This window comes from Periplaneta americana, chromosome 3 (genome assembly GCF_040183065.1).
Source record: "Periplaneta americana isolate PAMFEO1 chromosome 3, P.americana_PAMFEO1_priV1, whole genome shotgun sequence".
NCBI lineage: Eukaryota > Metazoa > Arthropoda > Insecta > Blattodea > Blattidae > Periplaneta > Periplaneta americana.
In genome coordinates, this window is record NC_091119.1 from 147,300,605 (window position 1) to 147,318,433 (window position 17,829).

Consider the following 17,829-nt stretch of genomic DNA (forward strand, 5'->3'; position numbering starts at 1 on the left):
TTATTCCAAACGTCATTACTGAGTGGAAGTATGTAAAGTATATTGTTTTTAAGGTATTGATACTTACTATCTGTTGCATAAATCTAATAGCAAAACACGCTGAATTTAGTTTGGGAGTAATTTCTTTAATATGATTTTTTCCAATTTAGCACATTATCGATTTTAAGCCAAGAAATTTGGTTCTTATTTCTAATAGGGAACCTATTATTAATTATTGCGCTTGAAATGTGCGAGGTTGAATTTTGACAGGATTTAAACAGAATTATGTTAGTTTTGTTACAATTCAATACTAATTTATTGACTGACAACCAATCACATATTTTGAAGAGAATTTGCTCTGTTGAAGATTGGAATGGTTAGAGATATTGGCTGTAATTACTATTCTTGTGTCATCTGCAAATAATATGGGATGACCTACATCTTTTATTAGGAGAGCAAGATCATTTATGAACACTAGAAAAAGTAGGGGACCTAATATTGATCCTTGAGGAATTCCATTATTAATATTTCCCCATGTAGAGGTAGACTTCATAGTCGTATTGATTTCGACTTTCTGTCTATTAGATAGATTAGGAAATATGATCTGATTGATAATGAAATCCGTAAGCAATTTAAAAATGTTTGTCTATTTTGTTTCCTATGCAAATAATGATGATGATGATTATTATGATTATGATGATGATGATTGTGACATGGTGTTTTGTATTGACGGTGGGCAAGGATGTTAAGATCAACACACTCTCTGCTCTTAAATAGGATTTAAATTGCAGTGGCGGCTGGTTGAGCAGGACGAGGTTCCTTTTCAGATTCCTCACCCTATCCCTCACTTTAAGCCGCACAGTTAGACTAGAGAAAACTTTGACTGCCAACACTTGAAAGACTCGGGTAATGGATTTTGAGCGTCGTGCCGTGGTTTGATTTTGAATCCCTGTGTCTTCAGACACGTCCATTCTCTTTACGATGATTACAAGCGACTGTGGCGCCACTCAAGCTCCGCCATTTTGTGGCCAGGCAGGCTGGCTGATGCTACCTACTATGGAACACTGAGTCCACACAAGACTCCACCCCTCTGGGGGATTGAGAGGCTGCCCCACGGGAATGCGCCACGCAGCCCCCACTCCCCCCTCCTCCCACATCCTGGTTCCCATGGGAACCGACTACGATGACGACCGGCCAGGCGGGGGTTCGATTCGATGATCCGGCGCCCTGCATCACAGTCGGGACAATCAATTTCTTGTGTATTAATTGCGCCGCTTTATGTATTTTTAATCCACCCCCGCAAGTCCTACTCAGCTGTCCCACTTTTGCAAACATCTCTTCTGCGCATGCTTCACATACCTGATTACAAATAAATTAGTGTGCATGAAATGTTGCCCAAGACAATAACACGTAAGTCATTTTAACTTTTCTTAATCTTATCACAATTTTCCTCACATGATGCAGAAAGTAACGAATTTTCTGTATAGTAGTGCTAGAATCTAATTCAGTAGCTACCCTTGGTTTCTTCAGTCATGGCAGGATAATATATTAAAATAAGCTAGATTCCTCTCATCAAATATTTTTGCATGTTTATCTGTGAAGAAGAATTTCTTTGCGACAATCACGATGAATATTGTCTGCTGTTTAAGCATCGTTAAATGGGGCAATAAATAAATATGGAATATTTCCTTCAGAAAATGATATGGAGCCATATGACCAGACAAGACACTTACATAATCGAAGGTCCAAAAAAATAATAAAAACTGTAAAATCGAACGTTATAATGGAAAGTTTAATTCGGCATGTATCATTATCAAAATCCAAAGCTATGTCTTTTCAAGGAAGTATCAGCGAGTTCTAGAATAGTACTTATTCAATTATTATTATTATTATTATTATTATTATTATTATTATTATTATTAAACGAATTAAAATTACCGGTTGTACTGTATGGCTGTGAAACTTAGACCTTCACTTTTAGAGAGGAACATAGGTTAAGGGTGTTTGAGAATAAAGTGCTTAGGAAAATATTTGGGGCTAAGCGGGATGAAGTTACAGGAGAATGGAGAAAGTTACACAACGCAGAACTGCACGCATTGTATTCTTCACCTGACATAATTAGGAACATTAAATCCAGAAGTTTGAGATGGGCAGGGCATGTAGCACGTATGGGCGAATCCAGAAATGCATATAGAGTGTTAGTTGGGAGGCCGGAGGGAAAAAGACCTTTAGGGAGGCCGAGACGTAAATGGGAGGATAATATTAAAATGGATTTGAGGGAGGTGGGATATGATGATAGAGACTGGATTAATCTTGCACAGGATAGGGACCGATGGCGGGCTTATGTGAGGGCGGCAATGAACCTTCGGGTTCCTTAAAAGCCATTTGTAAGTAAGTAAACGAATTAAAAGTTTTAGTTATCTTGGATGTCACATCTCCCAAGATGAATATAATGATCTGGAGCAAACACTAATCAATATTCTAAACATATTGTAGGCTATGTTTGGAACTATGTACTGAACCCTAAAAAATAAAGCCAGGAAAGATAACGATGTTCAAATTTATTTTTATAAGTTTATGACAGTGCCACTCCTGACTTCTGACAGTGAGAATTGGGCTCTAAATAGATCGAGACAAGTAATATTCTAATCTGCAGAGATTATATATTTTAAGAGAAATTGAGGGCTTTATATTTTATTTATTTATTTATTTATTTATTTATTTATTTATTTATTTATTTATTTATTTATTTATTTATTTATTTATTTATTTATTTATTTATTTATTTTCTTACTTAGTTGTTTATTTATTTTATTTATTTATTTACTTCTTATTTACTTATTTATTTATCCATTCATTTATTTATTTACATTATTTACTTAAGATTGATTGAAGATTGTGAATGAATATATATGGCCTGGGCTCATCTATCCTTTGCAATGTGCTCCACTTGATCAGCTCCCTGACAGCTTCCTTAAAGATCTGGATAAAGTAATTAGAAGTGCTGTCAAAGAAATGATATCTCTTCCTGATGATACACCTAATGACATGCTATATTCTTCTAAAAAAGTACGTGGCCTAGGGCTTATTAAGGCTGAATGGGAAGCTAATATTCAGCATTTTAACATCTGTAAACGACTCTCACAAGTCAGTGATGATCATCTCCTTCTTGTCAGGAATCTTGAAGAGGAGAAGAAAACTGCTCTCAAGCGCCTGAAAATTCCTGAAGCCAACATAACACCTCGAATTGGAATACATCTACGTGATGAATTGCGAAAGAGATCGTTTGACTCCTGGTGTCAGTTACCTCATAAGGGGAAAGGTGTAGTCATCTATGAAGAATAGCCAAGAGCCAATTCATGGGTCACCAAAAGGAATTTGTCGTCTTCAGAATATATTAATGCAATCAAGATGTCCTGCAACCTTACTGCAGTGCGCTCCGTTCCTGGCAGAGCTTTCAGCACGACCCGTTGCCGTCAACCAGGCTGCAACGAGACAGAAACTCTTGGCCACGTGTTGGGCTTTTGTCGGAAAGGAGAGTTACTGCGTAACAACAGGCATCATAGAGTCAGTGGAGCTATCACCTGTCTTCTTCGGAACAAGGGTTGGGAAGTTCATGAAGAGGTCCACTGTATTTCTGAAGACGACTCTCACAGAAGAGCGGATATAATAGCAATAAACAGGCAACAACAAAAGGCTATTATCATAGATCCAACTATACGCATGGAGAGAGATCTAAACCAAGCTCATCAGGTTGATCAGGAAAAGAGGGCCGTTTATGAACCTTGTATTCCCTACCTTAGTGCCAAGTATAACATCCCTCTCTTCAATTGGTCAGTGACAGGTTTATTTTTTGGTGCTCGGAGTTCTTTACCAAAATTTACATATCATTTTTAAAACAATTATTAATATCATCTTTTGAAATTCAAAAAAATCATCTCGCAAATTCTCAAAGATTCCCTGCAGATTATACAATTTCATTTATACCACTCACAAGGCCTTAATTAGGGATATGCTAATTTTAAATAAAATCTTTTTTTTATCAACAGTAATCTCACTAGATGTTTTGATTTATCTAGAGAAAATCAAAACTCGAGTGGGATTTAATTGACTATTACACGATTAGAAGAAAGTATATAAAGATTAGAAGTAACGAAGTACTCCAATACAATAAAATATTAATTGACTTACGAAAATATAACTGTCTTCAAATGTACTATTGTACCATTTCAACATTATAAATATTACGCTAGATGCATGCTAGATGGCAGTAGTGAGCAATGCCTTCTCGTCGAGAAGTTCTCGATCTATTATACACGATGGCAATGCTACTAGTCAAGAAGGCTTTGTTGATTCAGTTTCATTTTTATTAAAATGCAACATTCCACTTCAATTATCCGAATCCCAGTAATCAACGTCACTTGACAGATGATTTTCAATAAATCTTAATATTAAACAATCTCTGATACGTGACTATCCATAATATCATATAGCAGAAGCTATAACATAACCTAACTAATATACACAAGTGTTAGAAAAGTTTTAATTAACGACGATTACATAAAAAATAAACATGAATAATTTTAAAAGGAATAATTATTGAATGTACAATTTTCAAATTTGAATGTGGTTGGTGGTTAAATTGATGTTATATTGGACGTGTGCGTAATACAAGTGGAACTCGTTGATTTAGGCCTACATGGTGTATTCAACATATTCAGGATTTCCGAATGGCGCTCTTCATTTATTTGTAAATCGGATTTCAGAAGATGCATAGGTATGAGTGATTTTTATTAATTCTTGTTCTTGAATGCCAATGCGAGTCATATTTGAAACTGCTGTGCATCGACTGGAATGGTTTGTAATTTTATATATATATATTTTTTTTTTTTGACGTCCAGACCAGCGCAGTTTCAAATGTTGGCAAACAAAGAAACAAATGCTAGGGACGCGATAAAATTAAACAAATGCTAGGGACGCGATAAAATTGTGCGATAAGCAGCCATGATTGGTTGAAATACGTCCTTTCGTACCGTTTTATTGGTCAAAAGTAGTATGACGTAGTAAGAGTGTAATAGTCAGTATAATTTAGTCATCTTCTAAGATTTTATTTTACAATTGATAATATAATCAATGGTGCTTAATTATTACATTTTATTTTTATAACAATATTCATATTTAATTAATTGTATTTGTTTGCTATTCATTTCCGGATCCTCGTGGTCATCCTTAATTAAGGCCGGATGAGTTTCTCTCTCTCTCTCTCTCTCTCTCTCTCTCTCTCTCACTATATATATATGTATATATATATATATATATATATATATATATATATATATATGCATTCTGTATTCACGTTATGATGGATTAAATGCATTCCAGTTCTTAATTCGCTATCACCCATTAAACAATGACTACAAATTAACAATACATATAGCAACGTATAAGTATAAATTTATCATCATCATCATCATCATCATCTGCATTACGGTATGGACCATAAGATCCGTTCCACCCCAATGAAATCAAATCTGGTCCTGCCATCTTTTAGTGGGACAAATTTATTATTATTATTATTATTATTATTATTAGTATTATTATTATTATTATTATCATTATTTAAATACAGTATAGTACTAATACTTCTGCGTTTGCTAATCTAAATCTAATTTATTTTTCTAACTAATTTATATAATTCACAAAGAACATATAATAATAATAATAATAATAATAATAATGATAATGATAATGATAATGATAATGATAATGATAATGATAATGATAATGATAATGATAATGATAATGATAATAATAATGATAATAATAATAATAATAATATATAAAGTGAATTCTTTTATTTGAAACCATTAATTTAACCTTTTCTTTTCTATATTAAATCTACGAGTACTTAAGAAATTTTCTCAACTGTAATGCGAATGTTAGATAATCTCATAGCAAGTTCTCAGACTAATCTTGCTAAATATTATCTCATAATCCCCAATGCCATGGACATTATAATGTAATGACACAATTGATGCAGCATCGATAAACAACCTGTTAAAATCATTATGTCATAAGGAAACAGGTAAAACAATTTAACTTACTGTACAAAGTTTTACATCAACATCTTGAATATAGCCAATTCTAAATTAGACTCGCAATAAACCTGGATTGCCGCGATTATGGCTTAAATCCAAATAAAACCAAATTCCCAAAAAAAATAATAAAAGTGTCACGATGCCATAATTGTGGATAACTTCAATAAACTTCCTACAGACGTCCAAACTGTAGATATATCTACATTTAGAAACGTTTTATATAATATAATTGGTTGGCTTATTTATTTATCACAACAAAACAAATGCCTCAATTACAGTAACATTATGCAAATTATGTTTTCTAGCTTAGATATACTGCAATACAACTACAACTATAAATACGAAAAAAATTATTGCAGTAATATACATACAATAGTGTTAATATATAAATATAACACAGAAATTGAAATAAAAAAATAAAACAATTGGAGCAGTTAAAAACTTTTTATCATTTATGGAAATTTTTAAATGCTAATATTATTATAGGGAAAAAGGTTGGTAATATCGTGATATGAACAATATCGTGACAATGACTTTGAGAGTATCACAGTATTATTGAGCGAGAAAAGACAGTTTTATGCGTCAATGTATTAAGAGATTGTTCCTCAACACTTTGCTTCACAAAATCGGCCCTTCTCTCGCTCAGTAGACTCGTGATAATCTCTCAAACACAGTATCAAGATATTACTCATATCACGGCATTGTCAACTTTTAGCCTACGTGTTTAATTTTGTAAAGCAATTTATTGTAGTTAAGTGTATCATTTATAATTCAGAATTCATTTTGTTATACAGGGTGATTCACGAGGATTTACCGTTCCTTACGGAACTTATTTCCGAAGACATTCTGAGCAAAAAAAAAAAAAAAAGTCATATAAAAATTTGTCCTAATCTCAATATTTTCAGACTTACACTAATTTGAAGTTGTTTGTAAAATACCATTATTCTTGAGTTTAAGGGTGAAAGAATATTACAGATAAAGAATGAACTATTCAGGAGTATCATGTATTTAATTAGCTAGTATTATGAAGCTAAAAATGTGTTGTGAATTCCATAGTTGCTTCGTACAGAATTTTTTTCGATATTTAACTAAAAAATTACATTTTCTTACGCATTTATCATAACAATTGTTACAAATCACGCCACTCTTGAAATTCTTCAAACTGTACATTTGGATGCATAATTAAACTGTAAAGGATCAAGTCCCTAAAGTCGTATTGTTTGTAAAAAATTTTTGTGGTAAGTGCGTAAGAATTATGTAATTTTTAGTTAAAAATTGAAAAATAAAATCTGTACAAAGCAACTAACAGCACATTTTTAGCTTCAGAACACTAGCCAATTAAAGAAATGATACTTCTGAATAGTTCATTCTCTATTTGTAATATTATTTTAGGCCTACTCTTAAATCTAAAGAAAAAAGGTATTTTACAAACAACTTCAAATTAGTGTAACTCTGAAAATATTGAGATTAGGGCAAATGTTTATATGACATTTTTTGCTCAGAATATCTTCGAAATAAGCTCCGTAAGTGACGGTAAATCCTCGTGAATCACCCTGTATGTGTATTGTTTGTTTGACGTTGTCTATGTCAGTATTGGATTGAATTAGAAGAGTTGAATACGAATAAAATTAAAAACAAGTTATGTCTCAAATGAATACTTAATGAATGCCAGCATTGACGCTACAATCAACTTAAAGACAAAACAGAAGTCAGACGTCCCAGGAAAAATGGAATTAAACGAAAACATTGTAAAGATGAACAGAATTCATTGCCTCAACAATGAATTGAAGATGATGATTCATGATTGATGATGATGATGAAAGTGAAGATAAAGAATAAGGAGATAATTATAATAATTAAATAAAAGATAATAATACATTCTCCTTAACGACAATTGAACTGAAGTCCACTTGCTTCGTAAATGTACTCCCTGGCACTGATTACAAATGCAAGAACAATAAGACGTGAAATGCTCTCGCAAAACTGATGTCGTCCTCAGCGTGTGCGTATACTCAGCTCAAATTAACTTTAAAAGCACGTAAAAGTTTTTGTCGACTGAAATCTTTGACCTCCCGCTAACTAATGACGTCCAGTTTCGTAATTAATAAAGGACAACTTAGTGTCTTTTGAAAATGCTGGCACTCCCGCGAGACACGGTTTCTGCCTTCATCTTAAACTTAAGTGAGGAAACATCCCTTTGAAATGTATCGTATAGGATGCTACCCTTTAATAGGCAGGTAGCAACTTACATGCTGTTCCCCGACACGGGGTAGGCAACCAGGCAGGCAGCCGCTTGAGAATTGATAGCGAAAACTTTCAGCCCAAGTATATGGGACTGAGGGTGAATTAGATTAAAAACAAAACTTGAAATGCACAGTTAATTCAATACGAATGGACCATTTGGCGTTAATAGACGGATATTCCAAATGCAAGACAGACAAACTGTGCCACAACTTGCTTTTTCTAATTCTAGGGAAATTAGTTATTTTTTTTATTTTGAAACTTAGTTTATTCTTATTAAAACTGCATGAATTTGAACTATGAATGACATTTTGTTTCCTTTCCCTTGCAACGACTCCACTGTTAACACCAAAGTTGAAGGCTGAAATGAAGTTTACATTCTGACTTGTTTTGTTAAGTATGGTTGAATTTAACGAAGTAATATTCTTGGTGAGTCCGCTGCTATAGGTCAGTGGACAGCGCGTGCGCTTTCAACCTAGCGATCTCTGGTTCGATTTTCAGCTTGGGCGGAGATATATTTCCATTTCACGGGACTAAGTGTTAATCCATTTCTTTTACTTTCCTTGTGACGTCTTCACTGTGATCATGCATCGTGCTGACCACACAGTCAACGAAGCCTGCTATGTAAGAGAACCTGGCATTGGTCCAGCGAAAGGACAGAACATCTGCATTTAAGATTTGTGCCTCCCCAAGAAGACGAAGAAGGAGAAGTATTTCTAGGTCACAGATATTTAATTTCTCATTATTCTCAACAAATAATAATACGGTAATAATAATACGAGGCGCGTCCATGAAGTAACTTTCCCACTTGTCCCACAGCCAGCAAACTATACTTTGCGCGAAGCGACTGCGTGTACGTGATAGAGTAATGTCTTGGCATGGCGCATGCGCTAGCGGAACTTCCCGAGTGCTCTCAGTAGCTCTGTTACATTGGTTGAAGATGGACGTTCCTATTCCAGCTCCCGTGGTGTGAAGTGCGGTCAGTGATAAAGTTTTTGAATGCACAGGGCATAGCGCCGATTAAAATTGATCGTCAGCTGTGCTTACGTTACGAGAAACCATTAAGTGATGTAACGCAAATGGAAAAAGTGCCTGTATTTAAAGTGATTTCCAATCAGCTATTGAAGTGGTCGATGAGGTATATTACTTAAATCCTACGGTTTTTGAGATCAGAAATCTATTACAAGAAAAGCAATCGTATGTACTTGTCTTGGGTACGAGATCATACTGATATTGTGGCAGAATTAAATCTACCACAGTCATACTCATTATGCCAAATCTTCTTTAACAAGCAAATAAAGAACCACATCACACAAAAATGGAAATAGTCATTGAATAAATTGACAAAAGGACTTATTTACTTCTGTCTTCTCAAGAAAAAGTGCTCTAATCAACTCTTAACTTCGTGTTTACACAGTTCTTTAGAAAAAAAATGGAAAATTTAGGGAGTATCTCCATATTCCCTAAAAGGCAATGCAAACAATGTGAAAATGATAATCAGCCAGTAGATATTCAGTTTGACCCTCTATTATTTTGGCATCAAAGATAGAGCTATTCTGCGTCAATTATCAAGACCAATTGAGCAAAATAAATAAATAAACAAAAATACATAAGTGAATAAGTATAGGCTATACTTACTTATAATTGGCTTTTATAAAATCGAAGTTCATTGCCACCCTCACACAAGCCCCCATCACTCCCTATCCTGAGCAAGATTAATTCAATTCCTAGCATAATATCCCACTTCCTCGAATCTATTTTAATATTATCTTCCCATCTACACCTTGACCTCCCCAAAGGGAATAAGTAAATAGGGTAAAGGTTGGTGATATTTTGATAGTAATAATATTGTGATAGTGCTTTCTGAGAATTTTTTTAAAATTTTACTGAGCCAGAGAAGGACCGGTTTTGTGCAGAAACTTGTCCACGAACATTGCCTTAATATGTTGACGCAAAAAACTGATCTTTCCCTCGCTCAGTAAAATTGTAAAAAATTCTCAGAAAGAACTATCATAATATTATTAGTATCACAATATTACCAACATTTACCCTGTATAAATAAATACATAAATAAAAATAAATTAGAAAGTAAATAAATACTTAAACATAAATAAAAATAAGTAAATAAATAGATATATAGAGAAACAGAGAAATGTAGAATTGAAGAAGAAATAAAGAAATGAACAAATAAATAAATCTCACTAATAAACAATACCTGCTTTCAATTTAAAAATACACTAACTCAAGTTGCTGCCGTCATTTGCAAATAAAAGGTATTCATAGCTGCATGGTACGTATTGATTTAACTGTAAAACCCTTTCATAACATTCATTATTCGATGACGATGTTTGTTTAATTTTTGTTCTAATTCAAATTCAATTTTGTATGAATGTTGTAAATATAGGGTTTTTGAAAAAAAAAAAAGAAAAGAGGTGAGTTTAATTGCTCATTTCTTCTTCATTTTCTACACAATCGTAAAAATTCTGGCACTGGCTTATCCCTATTACACAACAAATGGAATTTTTTGCTTCCACGACAATGAGTTTGTTTGTTTCTGGTTGTTCTGGTGGTCTCGTTATCAGTAGGCTCTTCTCTGTAACTTGGCCGCAAGATCACCAGATATCAGCAGATTACTGGTTCTGGGAATATCTCAAGGAAACAGTGTTCTTGAGAGAATCAACAATTGATGAGCTGAAGGAGTTCATCGCACACACTGTGGCAGATATTTCTGAATACGAACCCAGAACTGCTGTATACAACATTGAAGAGAAGCTATTACTTGTACAAGAACAAAATGGTGAACACATACAAAATCTACGAAGAAGTTATGACAATGGGTCATGATGCAAAAAGTCCTGTTTCTTGTGTAATTTGCCAATGTTAGTATCTTAACATTGTGTAGAAAATGAAAATAAAATTCACCTCTTACTTTTGAAGAACTCTATATTTAACACTAATATATGTTAACGTGAAATGGGATTTCACTTATTGGATGATTAATAATAATAATAATAATAATAATAATAATAATAATAATAATAATAATAATAATAATAATAATGATAATACAGCATATTTCTGATAGCATAGTTTTTACACAGCACACTTCAAGGAGTTCACATTAAGTACCTATTCAATCATGACCAAAGAATAAATTGATGTATAATGCTCGATACATGATTCCAAAGTCTAGTTATATATTTGTTCAACGCTTTAAAATATCGATGGATGTGATTTTTCTTGCGATTCTATTGGTGGCGTTTGGTGGGTGTTCATTGTTTAGTGGTTGCTTTCTCTCACTCTCTCTCTGTTTCTTTCTTGCTCTCTCTCTCTCTCTCTCTGTCTCTCTCGCCCGGTCTCTAGGGACTTGGCTCCTCCCCCAGCTTCTTCGTCTTGTTCATCTCTCCAGCGTTCCCCTTGCAGTTAGTCCACCCAGCCAACAGACGCGTGTAACGGGAGACGGACGTACAGGCAGATAGATGTAGAGAAAGAGAGAGTGAGAGAGGGGAAAGGGGGGAGAATGGAGTCAGATGAACAGCAAGAAACGCAAGGGAGAGGGGTGGCGATGTATTGGAGGGACGCTTCTCTGAAATAGCTGGCTATATTAAGGATGGTGTTCGATTTCCAAGAGACGATAACGAAGGTAATGTGTTATATTGCAGTTATTTTGGTATAATTTTCGTATAAGTTAGTATGTCAGAGGCATCATTATCAACATCTTAAGGCCTAGGCCAATTGTAAGCATATAAAAACACTCTTAAATTCAGCATAAAGGGAATGAGTTGATGACGTTTGACAGATGCGCCTACTAGGCACATCCGCCATGTTTGAGTTCAATATTATGTAATCAGCCGAGTGGAATTAATGGGATATAATCGACCTAAGCTAATTCAATGACATAATCACAGTAATTATCCAACTGCAATCCAGCGTACCCAAGTCTGATTTCCTGTAGGTAAACGAATCCTTTAATTAGAGACGTTATGTGAACTCCTTGCCTGCTGTCCGTCCTGTGTTGTTCTTAGCGGTGACCTTAATCCAAAAGGAGTTACATTAACAGATAGTTCGCCTTGATACATTTGAATGTCTGATATTTCATAATCTGAGCCCCACAAATACAGTAAAAGAAGCAGTGCATAATAATGAATTATGTTAATTATAGATTACATAAATATCAATATACTAAATTAAGTAATAATAATAATAATAATAATAATAATAATAATAATAATAATAATCTATTTACTTCATTTCAGGCCACCGGCGTGGCTCAGTCGGTTAAGGCACTTACCTGCCGGTCTGAAGTTGCGCTCGGGAGCGGGTTCGATCCCCGCTTGGGCTGATTGCCTAGTTGGGTTTTTTCCGAGGTTTTCCCCAACTATAAGGTGAATGCCAGGTAAAGTGAATGGCGAATCCTCGGGCCTCATCTCGCCAAATACCATTTCACTATCACCAATCTTATCGACGCTAAATAACCTAGTAGTTGATACAGCGTCGTTAAATAACCAACTAAAAAATTTCATTTAATTATTCTTCATTGTACTTTCATCTCATGTTTCTCCGAAATCAAATTGTACTTTATTTTTAAATTTATCATTGTTCTGTATTCTCTTCGCAACTCATATTGTAGCCTATTTTATTTTGAAGTGAACCTCTGCTTTGTATTCTGGATCCTAGTGGTCAGCGATAGATGTCGGCCAGATGTCCCAAATTGTGGAATTAGTAGAATAATAAAACTGTATTCTAAATTTTTCTGGTAATTTTGGCTTTTGAAATAACAATCGGTGTAAATAACTTATATAATATATTTAGCTCTCCTGAGACAAAAAATTGCATTTATGAAATTTTTGTTTGTATGTCTGTCTGTCTGTCTGTCTGCCTGTCTGTCTGTCTGTCTGTATATTTGTTGCATTTTCCCGCGATACTGGCCGAACCGATTTCTATGAAAATCAATATATAAATTACATTGGCTCCCACTTACAATTTAGCCTATATGGCATTAAAAATAATTACTTTCTTTAAAAGGGGACGGGTGATAAGGAGGCCTGAAGTCAATAAATCGAAATATTTAGCTTATTATTGGTTTTTATAACAATGTTACATTACAAAATATTCTTTAACATGTTTCCGACAAGTTTTATTCTGTGCAAAATTTTGTTATGAGTGATATTTAACGAGATACATGAGTTTTAAAATAACAATGCTTTTTATATCAGTGCCGCCTCAATCAGACTAATACAATGAGGTGAAAACAAATGACTCTGAGTTTATTTAAGACGGCCTTGCACAACAAATGGAAGATGTTCAATTAACACTATTGTTATATGGATATCACTGTAATCTATATCCGTATAAATGTTTATCAATATTAAAATGTAAAGAGAAAGTGTGTTTGTATCAACTAATCTCAGAAGATACTGAACCGACTTGGATAATTCTTTCACCATTGGAAAGTTTAGCTTCTCTAGATGGCATATATGTAATTACGGTAACTCCAGAGTGAATCGAGGACTGAGCACGAATATGCAATACGGTAGGATTAAAACATCCTTATGCACAGAAAACTTGATATATTGTAGAAACATATTTATTACTTAATTACGTATTTGAGTGAGCCACGGTAATCTATAGGCTACTTAAGCTTTATTTAGTCCATATAATTTTATACTAAATTTTGATTTCTTTTTGCCCACGGAACATAAACGACCAATAATAAAATTGTAACCTGAATATTTCTGGTAAGAAGTGCAGCGCACCGCACGGGTATGGCGAGTAGTAGGTAATAATAATAATAATAATAATAATAATAATAATAATAGTAATAATAATAATATTTATTATTACGCAATTTACAGGGCGCTATAATTATTATTGCGTGTTGTGAGAATGTGAAAGTCGTCAGTTGTTAATACAAGGAATATAAAATGGAGATGATAAAGTTTGTTATTAAGAGTCCTTCTGAAGCACTACTGGGCACAAGATTATAAAGCTGCTGCCGCGGCTTGAAGAATATGTGAAAGTGAGAGTGACGGTGTCGTTAATGAGTGCGTAGCATAACGATATTTCCAGCGTTACAATAATGGACACAAAGATTTACAACGTCCTGGAAGACTTACGGTATCGAATATTGAGAATTCACGCAAGATAATGAACATATCAGAAGAATTCCTGATGAGAGATTACTTAAAGTACCTACATGTAATATAGGAATGGGTATCTACTATCAGTGGAGAAAAAGCCTGAAAGACAAAAAATAACATGACAACAGGGAATTTGGTCAAGTATCAGAGATACGTGATTGGAGAAGATCCCTGGAACGACAGAGAAAATGGAGGTCTAAACATTTCTGAAATATCTCAATGATTTTAATAATTATATTATTGTGTGTGTCTAATGCCTACCCACTTCACTTGCGTGATTCGGGTTCCGCGTATTACGCAGTGCATGATGTGTGTCTATGAAGAGTTATGTCGTGTATAAGGTGAGTGTATGTGTAAATGTTCGTGTAAGTATTGTGTAGGGAATGGTGAGAATGATGATGAATCATATGATTTATTTTAATGTAAATTATGCAATTATAAATTTACATTATATTTTTTAAAGGTGTTAACTTTTTCGCCATTCAGTATGGCATCTTCAGACATTGATTCAGAGACATCTTGTGAAAAAATACGTTGCGTTAAAATTGTATTGAAGATTTTTATATAATACCAAAGTGTAGATTGTTGATGCCAATATTAAAAAAAAAAAAACATTTAAAAAAGGTGAAACACTTAAGTGTACCAATTAAAATCAAAATTTCAAATATGCATATTTAATCGGAATTAAGTAGCCATATCATATTACACTAAAATACAGTAAATGTGTCTTAACACTGTTAATCAAATGCGTAGGCCTATGTCACTTGTATTACCATATTAAGAATAATTTAAAAGGAATGCAAAAATTGTGTTTGAATGTGTTACGTACATAAAAAAATGGTTATCGGCTACTATTTAAACGTGTAGAATTATTAAATACCGGTATGCATATTTTTATGGAAACAAAATAAGACTAAATTACAACCAAATTTTAAAAAATAAACTCAAAAAATTAGTGAATAGATGTTGTGCGCCGCTACCTCTCCTAGTCCCGAGGTAGAGATTTTACATTGAAATCTCTGACCCCGTCGGTAATCGAACCCGGGCCGGCTACTCTGGAGGAGACGCGCTACCATAGAGCTAACTCGGCGGATATGACTTTAATATTAGGATAGACTACACTGTTATTATATTTATTATTTTACCTTCTTTAGTTTGTAAGTTTATGTATCATTGTAGTAGGCCTGCGTTTTTTTAGCAACAGCAACAATATATTACGAGACATTTGTTAAATCGGAAATTTATTATTATTATTATTATTATTATTATTATTATTATTATTATTATTATTATCATGTCCATCATTATTGATACCATTATGTAGAAATTGTTACTTGGCAATTAATCCCTTGATGAGCCCTGGTTGAGTATGGCGCCAGTTCATCATGTGCCAACTGATCCGTGCCCAGACCACGGGGCTGTACGACTGGTGATTTGTCACGTGGAATTATGATAGTGGACTGTTTAACGTTCATTTTAAATGCATCGCATTTAATTGGAAAGGGATTATATCTGAATGACTGTCGTTTGTGGATTTGGCAAAGGTCTTTATTTTAATGCCTTCATTTGTTAACATTTTGACAAAACGAGGTGGTGACTGTATCAGAGTAATTTAACAGTCTAATCACATATGGTTTTCACTCCGCTAATTATTTCGTTCAGTGTAACAGTTAACACAATTTAATAATAGTGACGCACTTTGTTTCAATTTGAGTGGATTGCGAGAGCTTGTGCGTGGAGATATAATAGTCTGATGACGAATTACGTATCGCTCACTCCGTACTTCAAATAATTGCGCGCACGAAAATTCCTCTTCCCGAATTTACTCTTCACATCTGCTGGTACAGCGATATCGTCAAAATCCGTTAATATAATGGTCATTATTAGTCAAATATGGTCTGAGAGTTTTTCGTATAGCACAATATTTCAGTAAACAACAATAATAATTCTGGAAGAAATTTTCTCTGGGTAATCCTATTTTTGATATAGTACTTAATCATTCATCATAATCATTAGCCATATGTCAGGTTAATCAAAATCAATAGTTTGCGTAGAAATACTGCTATATCAGCATCGCCATCAAGAAGTCAGTGATGTAGCGGGCTGGTCTTCCATCCAGTCGGTCCGGGTTCGAACCAGGCCAGGGCCCACCGCTATGGAGTAATGGTTAGCATGTCTGACCTTGAAACGAGCAGGTCCGGCTTCAAATCCTGGTTAGGACAAATTACCTGGTTGAGATTTTTCCGAGATTTTTTTAGTAGGTTATTTTGAGCCGCTGTATCAACATCTTAGCGTCTGAGTGAAATGAAGGTGATAATGCCGGTGAAATGAGTCCGGAGTCCTGCACCGATAGTTACCCAGCATTTGTTCATATTGGGTTAAGGGAAAACCCCAGAAAAACCTCAACCAGGTAACTTCCTCCGACCGGGATTGGAATCCGGGCCACCTAGTTTCGCGGCCAGACGCGATAACCTCTACTCACAGGTACAGGCTCGAGATTTTTCCTTTAGCTAGATTATGAACAAGAACTCTTGGGTAACTTTCGGCGTTGGATCTCGGACTCGTTTCGCCTTCATAATTACCCATCTCCTCTTTTATCATCATTTCCATTTCTTTCACACATTTCAGGCTTGCTCCGATGTACAGTAGAATCGGTTGAGGACCGACACCGAACTTATGATTGTTATGGTGATAGTGCTGTGTACCATGGGCTTTCTCCCCTGGGATCATGGTATAGTCCGGCAACATACATTTCAAAGTGCGCAGAAACCAAATTCTCCTACCGGTCAGACTGGAATGGGGATTTAGTCATGTAGAACAATGACGTCATGCACGAGTCGACAATGGAAGCACTATGTTTTAAATGTTGCTTAGCTATAGCTCGGTGATGCCTACGCGAAAAGGAAAAATAATTCCGTACACTGTAGGGGAATACAGAAGCAGCCAGCAGGGGAATCTGTAGGGCGTGGGACCTTAGAGCATGCACAACGTTCTAACGGGCCCACCCAAGCGGCCTTCGTGTGAGGGTAGTCCCCAGCCCGTGCCCCTCCCCTCAAAGGAAATTAATAGATAGATCCCCGTCAGGTCGTGATGGAACTTGCGATATACAAAGCAGACATTGCGCAGGGGGGTTCCTTTCAGAGTACTCTCGCTTCCCTCTTTCATAAAACGAACACTTTTCCGTTTTCCCATCATATCGTCTATCATTTGCAGTGTTAAAATAGGCTGGTATGAAGGCTTGGTATAGTACGGGTTTCCGTTACTGACATAGGAAGGTTTTGGGGCTCCGAGCCGCTGAGATTTATCAGGTACTCGTCCGGGGATGGGAACTGTTTATGTCGGGATTGAGACAGGATTGCTTACCTGTCAGC

The 17,829-nt window shown here is 34.9% G+C and overlaps 1 protein-coding gene across 3 annotated transcripts in view; it reads left to right on the forward strand.

Annotated features, from left to right (window-relative positions):
• The window catches only part of kn (EBF transcription factor knot), an 872,483-nt gene that overhangs the window by 734,015 nt on the left and 120,639 nt on the right, over positions 1-17,829 (forward strand). The window lies entirely within an intron of this gene.